This window comes from Gorilla gorilla, chromosome 5 (assembly GCF_029281585.2).
Source record: "Gorilla gorilla gorilla isolate KB3781 chromosome 5, NHGRI_mGorGor1-v2.1_pri, whole genome shotgun sequence".
NCBI classification, from domain to species: domain Eukaryota; kingdom Metazoa; phylum Chordata; class Mammalia; order Primates; family Hominidae; genus Gorilla; species Gorilla gorilla.
In genome coordinates, this window is record NC_073229.2 from 46,303,386 (window position 1) to 46,323,703 (window position 20,318).

The 20,318-nt window shown below is 41.8% G+C and overlaps 2 non-coding genes across 2 annotated transcripts; both read right to left on the minus strand.

The window, feature by feature from the left end:
- Nucleotides 1-2,739: 2,739 nt before the first annotated feature.
- Nucleotides 2,740-2,811, minus strand: TRNAA-AGC (transfer RNA alanine (anticodon AGC)). The gene has a single exon. It is a non-coding gene; the product is annotated as a tRNA-Ala (tRNA).
- Nucleotides 2,812-18,126: 15,315 nt separating this feature from the next.
- On the minus strand, nucleotides 18,127-18,198 carry TRNAA-CGC (transfer RNA alanine (anticodon CGC)). Its single transcript has one exon. It is a non-coding gene; the product is annotated as a tRNA-Ala (tRNA).
- Nucleotides 18,199-20,318: the final 2,120 nt, after the last annotated feature.

Consider the following 20,318-nt stretch of genomic DNA (forward strand, 5'->3'; position numbering starts at 1 on the left):
TCGCAGACATTTTAAAAGTCAAGGGCCGGTGGAGGTGATGTAACTTAATCTCACCAGGTACAGTTCTGCCAAGTAGAGAGAAGCTTCTATTTTATGTTTTGTCTTTCCAAAATTGTCCCAGGACTAAGAAATCAGAATTGCCACTCCTTGAGATCCCTACTTTGCAAAGCTAGGTATTGGGGAAAAAAAGCCGATCCCTTAAGAATTCAGGGCCTTCTGGGATGGAAGAAATAGACCCTTAAACTCTGTTCCCCCAAATCGAAATTTGAGGTTATTTGCCAGTGGTCTGAGATGGCTCTGACCTCATCTTAAAGCAAGGGAAGACAATTGAAATAAACTTATCTCATGGAAAAGGGAAATTGATAACTTGGGACTGTCTTACTAAGGAAAGGCTTGTTTTAATTGATCATATAACTCTGGGTTCCTGATAGGAAAATTAAAAAATTTTTAAGCAATATTTCAAAAGATCGCTATTTTAATTGGTAAAACCAGGCCTAATTTTCTGTAGCTTTTCTGCCGAAAGAATATTAAGAGAAGCAAAAGGAAGAAAGAAAAGGGGCAATTTTCTGAAAACATAAAAATAAGCGGACAGCTGAAACCTGGAGAAAAATCTTTTATTTGCTAGTCCTATTCCTTAGCATTGAAAAGCTAAAGACTCCTTTTTGTTACCAGAATGAAACCGCTCTGAGCCTCCATTTAGTGGTTCCTACAGTCTTGTGCTAGAGAAAATTAGATGTGAATCAAGGTTATTTAGTGAGGAATATAATTTATTATTTTCATGTTAAAGAGAAATGAGATACAGCAGACCTACAACGTAATGTAGGAAAATCTTCACACAGTTTATTCTTAGATTGTGATCAATAACCTCAGTAATTTGAAATAAAATACACCATGGTGGGTAGACAGAAATTTAACAGTGATTCTCTCTTCTTTCTTGTCTGTATTGGGCAAACCTGGGAAAGTTTAAACATTGAAGGGAGGAAATCTGGCAGTGTTTGGCAAGAATCTCTAAAATACAAAGTAAGTTATAACCTGTGGTCAACTGGGATGAAAGGCAGACTTTGGGTACAGCCTTACCCTGCGACAATATAAAGGACCTAAGAGAAAGATGGTAGATGGGAAGGGGAAGACAGTTACATGTTACGCACTGAAAATTCAAATAAATAAATAAATAACTATAAATCTATCACTTAAATTATTTGCTGAAGGAATAAATGGAAGACTCAGGCTTTCTGTGACCAAAATAAAAGAATCTATTTTTTTTTTTCTTGGAGGGGATATAAAGCATGCATGGCTTTAACCTGTGGGTAGCTGAAGTATTAAATCAGTGAAATGTGTAACTTCTCCAGGTCTCTTATATGAAATAAATTTAGGGAACTGATGGGGGAAAGAGTGGCACTGAGGGCCACTGGGGGCAGACATTAGGAGCAGAGTGGGGACGGAAATTTCAGTTAAGAAACATTCTCCAAGACCCTCCATTTCTGAATGCTTTTCTCATTTGTAAAAAGATTTTCAGGACAAAGGAAAGATCCTTCCAGAAAAGATAGAAAATGTTTTGCCAACGACTGTTTTTACTTAGGGAAACTACTGAACTGCCCCCCGATTCCTTACCGCGTCTCTGCATTGTCCCAAGTTGGAAGTTGAGACTAAAGCACCAAGATACAAGAGACGCGGCATCCCAAAAGGAGATTTTTGTGTATTCTGCGAAATACACAAAAGGGCTAGCCAAAGAAAGTCCTCACACACGCGCATGGTATAAAAGCACCAGCTTTAAAAAGAGAAGTGTTTTTGTTTTTTTGTTTGAGAAGCATAATTGAAGTGAGCAGTTTTAGAATCAGTGAAGCAAATTTAGAGATTTCAAAAGAGATCAATATAGAAGGGATCAAATCCACACAATCATGGGAACGCTATGAACTCACTGGCAAAATGCAGTCACTGAAGGAAAAACGTCAGTGTCAAAATGCTACTATTTCACCTCTTTGTGTACGATTTCTGAGAGAACTGCCACGTTTGGAGATGCTAAATTTACCCAATACCTTCGTAGCCTCCGGCCTGGGAAGAGTACATTTTCTTTCCTGCGAGCTTGAGGAGAAATCCATATTTTTCCCACTGAGCCCCAAAAGGTGAAACCTGAGACCGGAGCTCAGCCTACCGTTGGATCCCCCACCATAAACCCAGCAGCAAAACTCAGTGAAAAGATGAATTCGTTCACAAAACATCCATTTAGGATTTTTATTGATAATTGTCCTTTTATTGGTAGATGTTCCTTCCAGCACCGCCCTAATGGAACAGGGTCCAAAGTCACTCATCATATGTAAATGCGGCTGAGAATGGAGAGGAATAAATTTTTTTTTCTTTTTCTTTTCTTTTTTTTTTTTTTTTTTGAGGCGAAGTCTCGCTCTTGTCCCCTAGGCTGGAGTGCAATGGCGCGATCTCGGCTCACTGCAACCTCCGCCTCGCGGATTCAAGCGATTCTTCTGCCTCAGCCTCCCAAGTAGCAGGGATTACAGGCGCCTGCCACCACGCCCGGCTAATTTATGTATTTTTAGTAGAGACGGGGTTTCACCATGTTGGCCAGGCAGGAATGAAATTTTAAAAATGAAAGAGCTACAGGCGTAACCAAAGCAAGATATAAATATGGGGGTGGGGGCAATATGATTAATTTTCCGATTCTACAGAAATAGGCTGTGACTGTATCTGTAAAAGAAGGACGGTTCCGGAGCAGAAATACAAAAACGTTGGAGATGCTGGGGATCGAACCCGGGACCTCATGCATGCTAAGCATGCGCTCTACCACTGAGCTACATCCCCACCTCGGAAACCATCACTCTTTAAACTGCTTTTATGAAAGAATATAGAAATTTACCTCTCAGATTTTTTATTTTTTAACATTTATTTATTCTTTCATGAACGAACGTTAAAATTTTCATTTCCCCTTTTTGTAGCCCTCTATCACCAAGAAATTTTGATTAACCAGCATCTTGCAGACATTTGGTAAGGATTAAGAACAGACTAGAGGAGGAAATTTCAGTTAAGAAACATCCTCCCAGACCTTCCTTTTCTGAATGCTTTTCTCATTTGTAAAAAAGATTTTCAGGACACAGGAAAGATCCTTCCAGAAAAGATAGCAAATGTTTTACCAACTACTGTCTTTACTTAGGGAAACTACTGAACTGCCTCCAATTCCTTACCCCATCTCTGCGTCCTATTCCCAAACTCCAGAAACCGCTACGCGCCTTTTCTTAGAAAACAAGGAGGTAGTGAAGGAATTTCTGTTATAAAAATAAACTCGTTCCACTCCGTTAGCAACTGGGACGGTTAAAGGCTAAAGATGTTGGATTGCCTCCCGCGGCCCCCTGATCCGCATTTTGTCCAGAGAATACAAATCAAATCCAGAGAGTAGGAATCCTCAGATCCTACTCTGATTCTTTGAAATGAAGAGCCCAGAATGAAGTTGGAGACGTGTTACTTCTAAGATCGAGGCTAAATCTCTGCTTCTGTGGCGCATTATTTTCTGTAGAGGGAATGGTTCTCTCTACAGAAAATGTAGAGATGGTTCAGACTCCTGTCTCACAAAGGGAACAGAGAAGGCTTTATACCTGCGTAGAGAGTGCAGAAGTCCTCGGTTACAGTCACCTGTGACCGAATCTGGAAGGATGGATAGGAATGCCAAGTAGAAATGAGGGAAGGGCTGTGCTTGGGAGTGTTCAGAACGGTTGGAGTTGGGAGAAGGAGCAAGGTGGGGAGGAGGCTCTAAAAGGTAGCTTGGCAAGATGACACCAGCAATTCTCACCCTACCTTGCACTTACAGCATCCAGAACTAAATGCTTTTCCAGAGCCTCCAGAACTAAATGCTTGTCCAGAGCCTTCAGAACTAAATGCTTGTCCAGAGCCTCCAGAACTAAATGCTTGCACTTACAGCCTCCAGAAATAAATGCTTGTCATTTAAGCCACCCAGTTTATGGTATTTTGTTATAGCAGCCGGAACTGACTAAAAGATGGAGTTTGTTAAAGGAATGGACATGTGTCAATGAATATTATAAAATTCATTAATCTCATGCAACGTATTAGAGGATTAAAAGAGGGAAAAACATGTAATAATCACAACACTTTCAGAAAAGTTTTCTCACTGCTGAGTGGAAAATGGAAGTAATAGTACTAAATATCTTTTCCAGATCTGACATTCACATAATTAATCATGCACTACTCTAGACCCCAGTACACACCTGGAAGGTAAGGAACAAATCTAACAAAAGACTCAGACAACCATTAACACCTCTGCTTGGAAACAAGATTTTTTTGGAATCATAGTGTGTCTTCTTGTTTCTTCCAACATGATTCACTTTGAACTTTAAATCTGATAAGTGTGGGAAGTGAAAACCTCTGGCCAGGATAGAGTGACAGGAACCAGAGTTACTATTCCACCTTAATCAACCAAAAATTTCTAAAATGGCAAAATCTGAAACAATGAACATTAGGCAATGAAGGACAGTGATCTCTGAGAAATGCGAAACAAGATGAGCACAACGAATGCCTCAGCTTACTGCCTTCAGAGGTATCTCCAGGCCACCACACAGGTGTTATGGTTAATTTTATGTATCAACTAGACTAGGTTAGAATGCAGAGTTGCTTGGTCAAACTCTTGGTCAAAGTTTCAGAGTTGCTTGGTCAGAGTTGCTTGGTCAAACATCAGTCTAGAAGTTTCTGTGAAGGTGTTAGATGTGATTAAGATTTAAATCAGTAGACTTTGCCCAGGTTGGGCACTATGGCTCAGGCCTGTAATCCCACCACTTTGGGAGGCAGAAGCAGGAGTATCACCTGAGAATAAGACCTGCCTGGCCAACCTGGTGAAACCTGTCTCTACTAAAAATACAAAAATTAGCTAGGCGTGGTGGCACATGTCTGTAATTCCAGCTACTCAGGAGGCTGAGGCATAAAAATCGCTTGAACCCGGGAGGCGGAGGTTGCAGCGAGCTGAGATTGCATCATTATGTTCCAGCAGGGGCAACAGAGAGAGACTTTGTTTCAAAAAAGAAAGTAGACTTTGAGTATAGCAGATTACCCTCTATTGTGTGGATGGGCCTTACCCAATCAGCTGACTCGAAAGAAAAGGGAAAACAAGAGGACTGAATTCTACCTCCAGGCTGCCTCCAGACTCAAGACCACAAGATTTGTTAACTATCGGCATGATGTTCCCTAACAAATCCTAAAAGCAAGACCTTAACAATTTCTTAAAAAGGAATCCATTCACTGCACTGATTTGGGAAATATACGTTTAAATTATTCTTTCTTTTTAATAGATAGTTGACTATTCTTTGGTAAGAGAGGAAGGAAGGCCTCCCTTTACCACAATCACTTGAAATAATTGTATGGGATAACCAGAATTCCCTATTTCAGAGAGCAAAAAGCAGGACCTTAGAGTGCACTGAGAATACTGATGATGTGAGTTGTTTCAAGAATCAAGAAGGGAATTTCTGGTGGATATATTTTGAGGTGTATTCATTCCATGGTATAGGCATTCTTGTCTTGTCGTAAAAGCTGCCACCAAGACTTTGATGCCAGAATTATCTTTGAAAAATATATATCACATCATGTCACATATGTACCAATAGGTTCATATTGTGCCATCATGTCTGGAAAACCGTCTTAGCTACTGAAAAGAATGTTCCCCTGAACTGGAAGGGCAAGGGAGAGAGGGACGCCACTAGGAGTAGATTGAAAAAATATCTGAACAATAAGGAGTCAATCATATAAAGATAAGGAAATGGAACATTCCATGGAGAAAGAAGAGATAAGGTAACAAGCTCTCTGGTAGAAATTAACTTAGTTGGTTCAAAAATTATAAAAAAGGAAAGTGTGACTGAAGTTTGATAAATGACTCTAGAGGCTAGACATTGTAGAACTTTGTAAAGGCAAATAAGAGTTGGAATTTTATGCTAAAGGTAGTGAAATGGAGGGTGCTACTTTGGTTGTTTACCTAACATTCAGTCCTTCTTCCTTGTAAACTTTTAATTGTCTTCAGAGGGTGATGTGCCTCATCACAGGGGATGAATCATAATGTAATTAAGGCATGGTTCTTAACCTTAACAGAACCAATACTCTCTCTTTACAACAAGTTTTTTGCAGCACATCCTTTAATATCCTGAAATAAAAGTGATAGTTAATGTAAACCAGCTACAGATACAATTTTTCTTTCAAATTTGTAAGACTCCTTAACTGGTATACATATGAGAAATAAAAAGATAGTAATTCAAAATGGGTAATAAGACAACATATATTTCCTTATGGAAATGGTAGGGAATTACAATCTTTTTAATACTCTCAGCAAAACCAATAAATGACTATTTTAGAAAACATGATACAGTCAAGTTCTTGTACCTTTCAAAAGAATTAGTTTGAATGAAACAGTAATGAAGGCATAGGTATATAGTGTTGGATGTTTAAAGCCAAGAGCCATGCTTGCCTTGCCAAACTGATTTGTTAATATGGTAAACAATTTTTTTTTTCTTTTTGAGATGGAGTTTCACTCTCTCACCCCAGCTGGAGTGCAATGGTATGGTCTTGGCTTACTGCAACCTCCGCCTCCCGGGTTCAAGTGATTCTCCTGCCTCAGCCTCCCGAGTAGCTGGGTGCCATCATACCCGGCGAATTTTTGTAGAGACGGGGTTTCACGATGTTGTCCAGGCTGGTCTCGAACTCCTGACCTCGTGATGCTCCCGCCTCAGCCTCCCAAAGTGCTGGAATTACAGGCGTGAGCCACCGCGCCCAGCAGGTTAACAATTTTTAGTAAGTTCCAAACAAAGTACTATGAAACATTTCCACAATTTACAAAGTAGTTACATTCCTGGATTATTTGCTGTATGTGAAAAGTGTGGCCGGGCGCGGTGGCTCACGTCTGTAAGCCCAGCACTTTGGGAAGCCGAGGCAGGTGGATCACCTGATGTCAGGAGTTCGAGACCAGCCTGGCCAATATGGTGAAACCCCGTCTCTACAAAAAATACAAAAAAATTAGCCAGGCATGGTGGCGCACACCTGTAGTCCTGGCTACTCGGGAGGCTGAGGCAGAAGAATCGCTTGAACGCGGGAGGTAGAGGTCGCAGTGAGCCGAGATCTTGCCATTGCACTCCAGCCTGGGCAACAGAGTGAGACTCGGTCTCAAAAAAAAAAAATTGTTCAGAAATAAAGAACTTGTGTTTATACATAAAACAAAGGTTCAGAAACTATAAACAGGTTAGTTGTTTTTTTTCTTACCTGCATGAATTTTCCAGAAACCATATAAAAGTCTTGCAGAATGTACAACCATTTTTGTTATGAGGAATTGCTGTGTTTATTTGTAAGATACTCTTACCCCTTTCCATCAGATGTCTGTAGCAGCCACTAGTCTCTGTGAAAATCAACCCCTCTAAAAATGTCCAAGTGGAACTGTCCTGAGAAACGCTTATTCAATCATTATCATCTATTTCTTGTTTATAGCAATTGATTTAGAAATGAGTATGAGACACTGTTGTGGCTGACGCAATGTAAGTACAGCCTTCCTGAGAGGTTTCTGGGACAAGTATTTCTCTTGTTAGAAGACAAATGTGCTAAGGAAGAATGCTCTTTGCTTTTGCCTTTACTTTCTTGCTTCAGAAACACTACTTTGAAGACAAAACACAGTGTTTGGAGCTACTGTGATCATGAAAGAGACACTCTTGACACTTAAGGATGACAGAATGAAAATGTCGCTGGAAAAAAGAAGGGCCTGATCCAGATCCCAAGAAAGGGTTCTTGGGTCTCACCCAGGAACGACTTCAAGATAAGTCTTGGAGCTACTCCATTACCGAGTAGGGTGTCAGAAAGCAGGAGGAGGAAAGTACTATCCTTTGTTAGTTTCTTTACTTATAAGAAACTCTGAGGGGCCGGGCGTGGTGGCTCACGCCTGTAATCCTAACGCTTTGGGAGGCCGAGGCGGGCAGATCACCTGAGGTCAGGAGTCCGAGACCAGCCTGACCAATATGGCAAAACCCCATCTCTACTAAAAATACAAAAATTAGCCAGGTGTGGTGGTCTGCGCCTGTATCCCAGCTACTCAGGAGGCTGAGACAGGAGAATTGCTTCAACCTGGGAGGCGGAGGTTGCAGTGAGCAGAGATCATGCCACTGCACTCCAGCCTGGGCGACAAAGTGAGACTCCTTCTCAAAAAAAAAAAAAAAAAAAAAAAAAAGCAGACAAAAAACTATAAGGAGCTATAATTAAACTTGTAATATGTAGATGTGCTTACTAAAGGTAGGGGCTATTTTTTCTATCAATGACCATTAATCCTTCAACTCATTAAGCCTGCTCATTAACGTTATCTTTCAGTAAAGTGGGCTGTACTTTTAGGACATCTCGACATTCTGCAGGCTTGGTGGGAGGTGTTCTGTATGACCCATAAATATTCTGCAATTACAATTGGTGGTCAGATTAGAATGTGACTATTTTCAGACCATGAGTATTAACCTTATATGTAACTTGTAAGTGCCTCGCTATTTCATTCTGGTCATGTTTTATTAAACCAGAGGCCTAGTAAGCAGGGGTTCCTCTAACAGAAAGATTCGAGAAGTCTGGGTCCTTGACGACGTTGTTAAGGTGCTTCATCAGCCCTTCTTTCTGACCTCTTGTTATGTGGGACCAATAAACCATTTTCATTTAAACGACTGATGGTCAGGTTTTCCGTTAATGGAAGGAAAACATATGCTAACTGAAGCAGAATTTGAGGTAGGAAATGATACAATGTAATATATATATTTACATTTATTATTATTATTAATTTTGAGACAGAGTATCTCTGTCACCCAGGCTGGAGTTCAGATCTCAGCTCACTGCAACCTCCGCCTCCCAGGTTCAAGCGATTCTCCTGCCTCAGCCTCGCGAGTAGGCCCGCGCCACCATGCCTCGCTAATTTTTTTTTTTTTTTTTTTTTTTGAGACTGAGTTTCGTTCTTGTTGCCCAGCCTGGAGTGCAATGGCGGAATCTCGGCTCACTGCAGCTTCCGCCTCCCAGGTTCAAGCAATTCTCCTGCATCAGCCTCCCGAGTAGCTGGGATTACAGGTGCCCACGACCACGCCCGGGAAATTTTTTGTATCTTTAGTAGAGACGGGGTTTCACCATGTTGGCCAGGCTCAAACTCCTGACCTCAGGTGATCCACCCGCCTCGGCCTCCCAAAGTGCTGGGATTACAGGCGTGAGCCACCGCACCTGGTCTAATTTTTGTATTTTTAGTAGAGACTGGGTCTCACTATATTGGCCAGCTGGTCTCAAACTCCTGGGTCTCAAGTGATCTGCCCCCTCGGCCTCCCAAAGTGCTGGGATTCCAGGCATGAGCCACCGTGCCCGGCGGTAAGATATATTTTTCAAAGATAATTCTGGCAACCATGTGGAGCACGAATTTTAGGAAGAATGGAAATGCTAGGGGACTGGTTAGGAGGCTACTGTGGTAATCTTGGCAAGAGAGTGTGACGTCTTCCAGAATGTAAGCTCACTGACTGGAGGGAATTTGTCTATCTTTGTTCACGATTGTATCTACAGTTTCTAGAAGAGTACTGGCAACTAGGTAGTGCTTAGTCAACATTTATTGAGTGAATGTTTTCGGCTTAGGTAGTTTAAAGTGGAAGAGAGGTGTGGGTGGATTCCAGACACACTTTTGACACAATATAGATATGGTGTTCTGTTGGACAGCAGAGAAAAGATAACAGCCAGCTGTGAAATGGCCTCAATCTAAAGAACACCTGCCGACAAAATGCACTCCCTGTGGCTAATGGAGACAGCTCAAAATTTAACAGGGTCCAGAGGCCATGGCCCAGGTGAGGGAACAGTCATGTACTCTGGGTTCTCAGAAAACATGACCCATGACAAACATCTGCTTTGCAACCCTAGACCAGAGTAGTTCTTGTAACCAGGGCCAAGATAAACTCTAGCAAGAAATCCCCAGTCAACCACCTAGAAACATCCAATCAACAAGACTTGTAGTTTTGGGCTTAAAAGTCACCCAATCGGGGCTCAGCTGCCTTGTCCAATCAGGGCTTGGTTGTATCAACCAATTGGAACTAAGCAAGTTTGAATCCCTCATTTGCTTAAGTGAACCTGATTGAGAATAAACACTGGGAAGATTGAATTTTCCCAGCGTATACATTGTTTCTCAGAAAATAAAAGCTGTCCCTTTGGCCTCCACAGATCTCATGCCTGCTTGACATCTCCGCATGCATATCTAATCAGCATCTCTAACTCAACATGTTCAAAACTAAAACCTTGTTTTTCCTTTACCTCCAAATTTCTTCCCTTCACTCTTTCTTATCTTGGTAAATAAGCACTCCTCTCAACTTAGTTGCTAAACTCTTAACCTGTATTAACTGAAGACTATGAGATCTGCAGAGGCCTCATATGGACAAGGCGCATCATTCGTTTTTTGTTTTTTTCTTGTTGTTTTTGTTTTTTGAGACAGAGTCTCGCTCTGTCGCCCAGACTGGAGTGGAGCGATCTCGGCTCACTGCAACCTCTGCCTCCCGGATTCAAGCGATTCTCCTGCCTCAGCCTCCCGAATAGCCGGGATTACAGACTTGTGCCACCACGCCCGGCTAATTTTTTGTATTTTTAGTGGAGACGGGGTTTCACCGTGTTAGCCAGGATGGTCTCGATCTCCTGACCCAGTGATCCGCCCGCCTCGGCCTCCCAAAGTGCCGGGATTACAGGTGTGAGCCACCGCTCCAGGCCTGCATCATTAGTTTTAACCAGGATTGAGGCCCTTACCGGAAAAGGCCATCACAAGGACAGAAGGAATATTGACTTATGAATATGTACAATAAGTTAGAAGAATTTCTGGAGATGCAAACTAGATTAAATGAGTGGGAAAGTAGTGTATGCTTTTGAGAGATAGTAGAGGGTAGCGTTGAGCGTCTTTGGTGGTTAATTAGATATGTGTGGGAGGAAGGCAGCAAGGTGCCTGTGGAATAATACAGTGGCGACATGCTGTAGGCTATATGGACTTAACACTTAATGAGGGTGGTAGAGACTAAAGATATATATTTAAGAAATAGCAGCGCACAGAGGATATGTAGAGCAAGGGTAATATATAAGAATGCTTAGGAAGAATGTGTAGAGCATGAAGAAAGTATGCCTACATTTGAACTCTAAAAAAACACTCACATTTAACAACAACGGAAATTTTACAAATAACTTACGTGAAATCAGTGCAATATATTGTAATGGAAAGACAAGGCTGTTTCAAAGCAAGAATCATTTGTGTCAAATGATAAAATGAGTTTAGTAAAGTGAAGGCTAATAAGTTCATTAGATTTAGAGACATGGGAATCATTGGTGACTCTGGTAAGAGTCATTTCACTGCAATTCTAAGAATCAAGTTTATATTCAGAAGATTGAGAAATGAGAGTAAGATGAGGAATGGAGACACAGAGTAAAAATATCCATTTCAAGAAATGTGGCTGGAATTGGAAGGAAAGAGAAATTGTGCTGGCTGCAGAAGAACGTGGAGCTAGGGGAGAGTTTTAATATGAAGAGACTTGAACCATTTTAAATAGTAATAAAAAGAAACCAGCAGAGGACAGGGTGAAGACAGAGACAACAGGAATAATTAACAGCACAAATTCCCTGTGAATGCAGGACAAGATGGCCTGAGGACCTTTGAAGAACTAGCTGTGGACACTTTAAGCTCTCCCCAATAAAAGTATAGCATAGAGACCAGCAGCATCAGCATCAATTGAGAGCTAGTTATAAATGTAGAATCTCGGCCGGATGTGGTGGCTCACACCTGTAATCCCAAGCACTTTGGGAGCCTGAGACGGGTGGATCACGAGGTCAGGAGTTCAAGACCAGCGTGGCCAAATGCTGAAACCCTGTTTCTACTAAAAATACAAAAATTAGTTGGGCATGGTGGCACGTGCCTGTAATCCCACCTACTCGAGAGGGTGCGGCAGGAGAATCGCTTGAATCTGGGGAGCAGAGGTTGCAGTGAGCCAAGATCGTGCCACTGCACTCCAGCCTGGGTAACAGAGCAAGACTCTGTCTCAAAATAAACAAATAAATAAAAATAATAAATGTAGAATCTCAGGGGTTACCCCAGACATGTGGAATTTTCGTCTTAAAAAAATTCACAGGTGATGCTATATAAACATTAAAGCTTGTGTAGCACTGATACAAGGGATATTTATTCCATTTTAGCAGACAGAAATGAAAAAAAAGGATGCATACAAATATAGGTACATTTATAAGTTAATGAAGCAAGTTAAGATGGTTTTCATTTGATGGCATTTTTAAATTTGAAGTAGGAGGCAAAGTCATCAGCTGAAGGTACAGAAAGTAGGATTAGATATCTTGAAGAAGTCAAGCCTTTTTGAAGTAGCTACTATGAATCCTATTAGGGAAATGCAAGTGAGTGGGATAGCATTGAAGGGAACAAGTAAGTCACCCCTCTTCTCTGTACTTAAGTTTCCTGCCTCTAAAGTGAAGGGTTGGACTGAACTTCCCAAAAGTCCTAGCTGGACCCAAAGTAACAAAGGCCGTAATTATTTCACTAATCTTGCTCTTTCTCTCCTCTTTGAAGATGATACTAAGTTGAATCCCTATGCAGGAGGAGATGGTGAGTACAGAACTGCCCCTTGAGCCCACCCCTAGAAGAGTGTGCAGCAGCCACCTGGCCTCTTTGCTTTTATTTCAAGTAGGTGGGGTACAAGTAACAGCAGCATGAGCATTCCAGGCCTTGCGGTGGGTGGGAAGGCAGGGGAGGTTGTGGGCACAGGCGTCCAGGACTGGAAGGCCTACTCCTTATTGAGAGTGGCACTAATCTTCACCGTGGTGTGATATTCTCTAGGAGCACCAAACAGTCTGTGTGAAGTGAATAAGATCCATATGGAATAATCCACAATTGGAACTCTGAGGGAGGATGTTCACTATGAAACAAAGGAGTGTGAGGACACTGCTGAAATGTGGCTGAAGGGAAAGAACAACGAATCTAAGCTGGAAATGGAAGAAAGAAAAGGTAGGAACAGAAAGATCCATGGAGAGAAAAAAATGTTAAGGAAATGGAAGTTGCATTTCAGTAGATAAACAGAAGTTGAGGAAGTAACTGGATGAGGTTGCCAGAAAAGAGAGCAGATTAGGGATACTATGGTAGGCAGACTAATGCCCTGCCACCCTCCACAAAGATGTCCATATCCTAATTCCTAAACTTGTGAACATGATACCTTACATGACAAAGGGGACGTTGCAGTTTGATTAATTTAAGGGCCTTGAGATGGAGCATTTATTCTGGATTATTTGGATAGGCACAATGTAATCACAATGGTCCTTATGAGTGAAAGAGGGAGGCATGAGGGTCAGAGTCAGAGATTTGAAGATGTTACACTGCTGTCTTTGAAGATGGAGGAAGGAGCCACGATCCAAGCAATCCAGGCAAACGCTAAAGCTAGAAAAGACAAAGGAACTGATTCTTCCCTAGAGACTCCACAAGAAACATAGCCCTGTTGACACCCTTATATTAGCCCAGTGAAACCCATTTCAGACTTCTGAACTCCAGAAATGTAAGATAGTAAGTTTGTATTGTTTTAAGTCATTATATTTGTGGCAGTTTTAAGTCATTATATTCGTGGCAGTTACAGGGAAATAATGCAGATAGTAATATTAATAATAATAGCAGCTAACATTTGTTGAGCATGTATATTGTTCTAAGATATTGTCACAAGTCCTCCTATGAGTTTTAACTAAATTTATTCTTTTTCTGTTTTTGTTTATGTTTGTTTGTTTGTTTTGAGATGAAGTCTCACTCTTCTCCCCCAGGCTGGAGTTCCATGGCGCGATCTCAGCTCATTGCAACCTCCGCCTCCTGGGTTCAAGTGATTCTTCTGCCTGGGCCTCCCTGAGTAGCTGGGATTACAGGTGCCTGCCACCACGACTGGCTAATTTTGTATTTTTAGTAGAGACAGGGTTTCACCATGTTGGCCAGGCTGGTCTAGAACTTCTGACTGATTCAGGTGATCCACCAGCCTTGGCCTCCCAAAGTGCTGGGATTACAGGTGTTAGCCACTGCGCCCGGCCCTTTTTTTTTTTTTTTTTTTTTTTTTTTGAGATGGAGTTTCGCTCTTGTTGCCTAGGCTGGAGTGCAATGGTGCGATCTCAGCTCACTGCATCCTCTGCCTCCCAGGTTCAAGCGATTCTCCTGCCTCAGCCTCCCAGGTAGCTGGGATTACGGGCATGCACCACCATGGCTGGCTAATTTTGTATTTTTAGTAGAGATGGGGTTTCTCCATGTTGGTCAGGCTGGTCTCGAACTTCTGACTTCAGGTGATCCACCTGCCTCGGCCTCCCAAAGTGCTGGGATTACAGGTGTGAGCCACCACACCCAGCCAATTGATTCTTATATATTTGATTTTCATTGAGTTCTTACCATAGTCAGTTATTAATAAGTAGAAACTATTAAATGTATTATTTTATTTAAAATTCACAAAGTCCTGCGAGTTGGCATCATTTTCTCCCCATTTTACAGATGATAAAACCTAAGTTTAAATCAATTAAATGGTCTGCCTTATGTCTCACAGTAGCGGAAAAGCTGAGATTTAAACATGAGTATTCTAATTCCAGAGTCTGTGTTCTTATAAACTACTCTGTACTGGATTATATTATTTTGGAGTCATTATTTTGGCATAATACTGATGGATTTATTCTTTTGGCGTAATACTGATACATGACAAAGTCCAGAGCACGGCCATTTGTGCTAGTGACTAAATAGAGTGGAAATAAAGATTCCTGGGGAAAGAGAGATCAAATGAATGAGAAGCTGGGGCGCTGGATGATCTGTCCACATGGCCCCTGAAGTCACCAAGGGTGAGTGGAAGAAACCAGGCTACCAGGTCTTCATTAAATTAGGAAGAGTTTTCTTGCTGAGAAATGTGAGATTGTGTTTTTTTGTTTTTTGGGGTTTTTTGGATGGAGTTCGCTTTTGTTCCCCAGGCTGGAGTGCAATGGTGCGATCTCGGCTCACCCCAACCTCCGCCTCCCGGATTCAAGCGATTCTCCTGCCTCAGCCTCCGGAGTAGCTGGGATTACAGGCATGCACCGCCATGCCCAGCTAATTTTGTATTTTCAGTAGAGATAGGATTTCTCCATGTTGGTGAGGCTGGTCTTGAACTCCCGACCTCAGGGTGATCTGCCCACCTCATCCTCCCAAAGTGCTGGGATTAAAAGTGTGAGCCACCGTACCTGGCCCAGATTGTGTTTCATAAAGCAAAGCTTCCAAGGAACAGGGTTTTGCTTAGGGGAGAGTGGTTGTTCTAATTTTTTTTTTTTAGAAATGAGGTCTACCTATATTGCCCAGGCTAGTCTTGAACTCCTGGCTCCAAGCAATCCTCCTGCCTTGGCCTCCCAAAGTGTTGGGATTACAGGCATGAACCACTGCACGTGGCCAGAATAGGATTTTTTTGTTTTTGTTTTTGCTTTTGTTTTGAGACAGAGTCTCACTCTGTTGCCTAGGCTGGAGTGCAGTGGTGTAATCACAGCTCATTGCAGTCTTGACCTCCTCAGGCTCAGGCCATCTTCCCTTTTGGGCCTTCCAAGTAGCTGGGATTATAGGCACATGCCACCACATCTGGCTAATTTTTGTATGTTTTTTGTAGGGACAGGGTTTCACCATGTTGTTGCCCAGGCAAGACTGAAACTCCTGGGCTCAAGTGATCTGCCTGCCTCGGCCTTTCAAAGTGCTAGGCATGAGCCACTGTGCCCAACCCAGAATAGGGTTTTTAAAATGCAGATAGAAGCCTGGGCACAGTGGCTCACGCCTGTAATCCCAGCACTTTGGGAGGTCGAGGCAGACGGATCACAAAGTCAGGAGTTTGAGACCAGCCTTGCCAATATGGTGAAACCCCATTCTGTACTAAAAATACAAAAAAATTAGCTGGGTGTGGTGGCAGGCACCTGTAGTCCCAGCTACTTGGGAGGCTGAGGCAGGAGAATTGCTTGAACCTGGGAGGCGGAGGTTGCAGTGAGCCAGAGGTTGCGCTCTAGCCTGGCAACAGAGTGAGACTCAGTCTCAAAAAATAATAAAATAAAATGAAATGCAATGATTTGGAAATTGGAATGTGGCCTCAGAGGGTACTAACCTATTTCCTGATCCTGAGATTGGAGAATGTGTAGTTTCTAATTTAAATAGCAATGCATTAGGGAGATCTAGGTTTAAGTTAATGCGGGAACATTTGGATAAGTAGTTAAGGATTGTGGTTGTTAACATGGAAATGTGAGATACAAAGAGTGGAGTTGAAATATGCAGAGAGACAAATTGCAAGTCTACATTATTGAAACAGAAGAACAGAGGGGTATGGAGATGAAGGTATAGGTGGAGAGTTAGAGGGACATATATCCGGAGTGGTAACTGGGATAGCAGGAATATGAGACAGTAAGTTTAGTGAATCAAATGTTTTCCAAGTAAATTAAACATTCCCCACAGTCCAAAAGATCCCATTGGAAGTAGAAAACTGAGTGGGAAATGAGGTTAATTGAGAAATTAAGAGATTCAGACAGATAGCTTCATCCTTGAGGTAGATCTTGCTGGATATCAATCTCTTGGGAAAAGTCAGCAGTAACTACAGTTCAGGTCCCTGGGAAAGTTCCAGCATCTGGCTACTCTTACTCTGTTTCCTAAGGAATGGTCATAGGACAGGTCTTCACGTTCTGACATTTACTTCTCAGTGAAAGTCCCCACCAAAATTCTTCTGGACTCTTCCAGTAATATCTGAACTAGTCTTATTTTCATCTTATTTCACCACCATTCCCAATCCATTTTCCACATTATTTATGGAATTAACTTTGTAAAATTCAAGTCTGATTGTAATCCTCCGCCTCCCAGGTTCAAGTGATTCTCCTGCCTCAGCCTCCCAACTAGCTGGGACTACAGGTGCCTGCCACCATGCCTGGCTAATTTTTTTGTAATTTTTCTTATTATTGTGATCCTTGCTTTTATAATGTTTCATTATTTCCTCTTATAATGTTTCGTTGTAATATTTCACTATTATTGTGATCCTCTCTTTTTTATCATGTTTAATTATTTCCTCTTAACAATGGCAGAGAAATACTCATTGGCATTTTTGGTGTATCTTTAAATGTGAACTGAAGCAACAGAACAAGTTCATTATCAATATTCCAAAGCACTCAAATGAATCAAAGCATGAACATAAGTGCAATGCAGAAATAACATAAACCTAAAAATTCATTTACTTACAGTTGCCCAGAATGCAACCTCAGTTGGGTTCTCAGTGCTGTCAGGAAATCTGTTATGATTTTCTTTTTTGCCCAGGCTGGAGTGCAGTGGCGCCATCTTGGCTCACTTCAACCTCTGCCTACCGGGTTCAAGTGATTCTTCTTCCTCAGCCTCCCGAGTAGCTGGGATTACAGGCGTGAGCCACCGCATTCCACCTGTTGTGAGTTTCTAACCAACTCTGCCTTCCATTTCTACAGGCTATCTCTAACCTTTACTACTTTCCCAAATGTCCCAAATGTTCTATGACCAGCTTTCCCACACAAAAACCTTGAAAAGATGCAGTGAGAAAATGGTTACCAGGTTAGTAACTGTAGGACAAGATCTACATTATCTTAAGGTGCTAGAGTGGACCTTAAGTTGAAAGCAACTCCCACCTGAATACTAAAACTAAAAAAAGCATGCTACTTTCCTCTTCTCCATCCTATTCCACTTTCCCCACCCCGCAAAAAAAAAAAAACTATGATACGGAGACATTTTATTTTTACTGATAGTTTTTCACTGGAGACTGGGAATGGATTAGGGCCTCATTTAGTAGATCTTAAAACATTCTTGGATATTCAGCTCTATTCCTTCTTCCTGGATGCATTCATAGGAACAGTACATTTCTGAATTGTCCCTCTGACTTTGTATTACTCACCGCATAATAAAACACCTTGGAAGTTTCCAGGAAACAGGAATATGGCGTGTGGCTAGTCAACCAAATAGAAGAGAAACAAATATAAAGACAGGAAATTGATCGATTTAAAGGAAATGATAATGGCAAAAATGAGAAAGGACTAAAATAGTTTTTTCTTTGTTTTTCTTATATTCTGTGCCAGAGGCTGAATTAAACAAAAGATAACTAATCGCCTTGGAGATGCCGGGGATCGAACCCGGGGCCTCATACATGCGAAGCATGCGCTCTACCACTGAGCTACATCCCCCGGCACAAACTAGGTCTGATGGAGAATTCCTGTCATGCTAAAAACGCGAAGCATTTTATATTATCTCGTGCTCCACCAGGGAGTGACCAACTCTGAGGATGAATTCCACCTAAAGCCTAACCCAGATTACACCTGAGTAACCTCCTTCTGGGACACACTAACAACATCCAGCTTGTGTCGTTACTGAGAGCAGAGCACGCTTTTATAGCTTTAGCACAATTAGTCCTCTTGGCGCAATTGAATCCCAGGCGGAAAGAATTAAGGGATTGTTCAAGATCTTTTGAAAAATTTTCTGCTAGCCGAAGGCTCATGGAAAATGCAACCCAAATTCCCTGCATCTGAGTACGTTGAATGATGAAATGTACCTTGGGAGCTGTCGCTCCTCTCGCTCTCGACCCGGCTCGAAGAAGGAACTGTCCAAATAGATGAAAACGTGAAAATCCTGCCTGACCTTTGTCCCCACATGCAATGGCTTGGGCCACACATAACTTCTAGCTCACCTGACACCGAAGCTTTATCTGGGAACTCTGGCTTCACCAAGAATTCTAGTTTAAGAAGGTGCGTTTTCTTGTTTCCCTCTTTTCTTGATCCACCCGTCAGCTCTTTCCCCGCACCTCGTTCTGAGTCTCCGCAAGGCTGCTGCGCGGAAGAATGAAGCTGCACGCAACAGCCTTTCCCGGGACCCGGGATGGGCCTTGGCCAGGTGCTCCGGCGGCGGCAGCCGCAACGCCCCCAACCTTTGAAAGCGCTTCTCTGCCCTCAGACCCCCCTGCAGCAGCCGCAGGCACAAAGGATTTTGTCTCTTGCTTCAGATGTTGTACAGTACAGAATAGCGACTCTTCAAACGGAAAATGACAACACCAAAGACATGATCCATGGAAGAAGTAATTGATAACTTATACTTCATTAAAAATCTAAAAATCGGATCTGCGAAACGCACTCTCAAAGAGAATGAGAAGGCAAGCCACAGACAGAGAAAATATTTGCAAAACACATGTCTGATAAAGGACTGGCACCCAAAATATACAAAGAACTCAATGCATAACAATAAAAGTACAAACAACCTGATTAAAAAGTAGGCAAAACATTTGAACAGATTAGTCACCAAAGAAGATGTACAGATGGCAAATAAGCATATAAAAAGTTTCCACATCATATATCATCAGGAAAATGCAAATTAAAACAACAATGATACCACTACACACTTTTTAGAATGGCAAAAATTCAAAACCCTGGCAACACCAAACGCTGATGAGGATGTGGAGCAACAGGAACTCTCATTCATTGCTGGTGGGAATGCAAAATGATACAACTGCTTTGGAAGACAATTTGGCAGTTTCTCACAAAACTAATCATACTCTCTTCATACGACCCAGCAATCACACTGTTTGGTACCTATCCAGAGGAGTTGAAAGCATATCTATGCAAAAACCCTGCACATGCATGTTTATAGCAGCTTTATTTATAATTGCCAAAACTTGGAAACAACGGAGACGTCTTCAGTAGGTGAATGCATAAACAAACTGTGGTATATTCAGGCAATGGGACATTATTCAGTGCTAAAAAGAAATGAATTGTCACACCATTAAAAGACATGCAGGAAACATAACATGGAGGAAACTTAAATGCATATTACTAAGTTAAATAAGCCGATCTGAAAAGCCAATGTACTATGATTCCAACTATATGATATTCTGGAAAAGGTAAAGCTATGGAGACAGTAAAAACAGTAGTGGTTTCCAGGGGTTAGGGGTAAAGGGTGAATAGGCAGAGCACGGGATTTTTAGGGCAGTGAAAATGCTGTGTATAATACTATAGTGGTGGATATATGTCATCAGACATTTGTCAAAACCCATAAATTACCCAACACCAAGAAAGAACCCTACAGTGAACTATGGACTTTGGGTGATAATGGTGTGTCTATATAGGCTTATCAGTTATAACAAATGTACCACTTTGCTGCAGGATACTGTTGGTGGAAGAGGCTCTGCCTGTGTGAGGGCAGGGATATATAGGAAATTTCTGTACTTTCCACCCAGTTTTTCTGTGAACCTAAAACTGCTCTAAAAAAATAAAGACTCAAAAAAAAAAAAAAGGAATGAAACCTTCATGGACTCAGG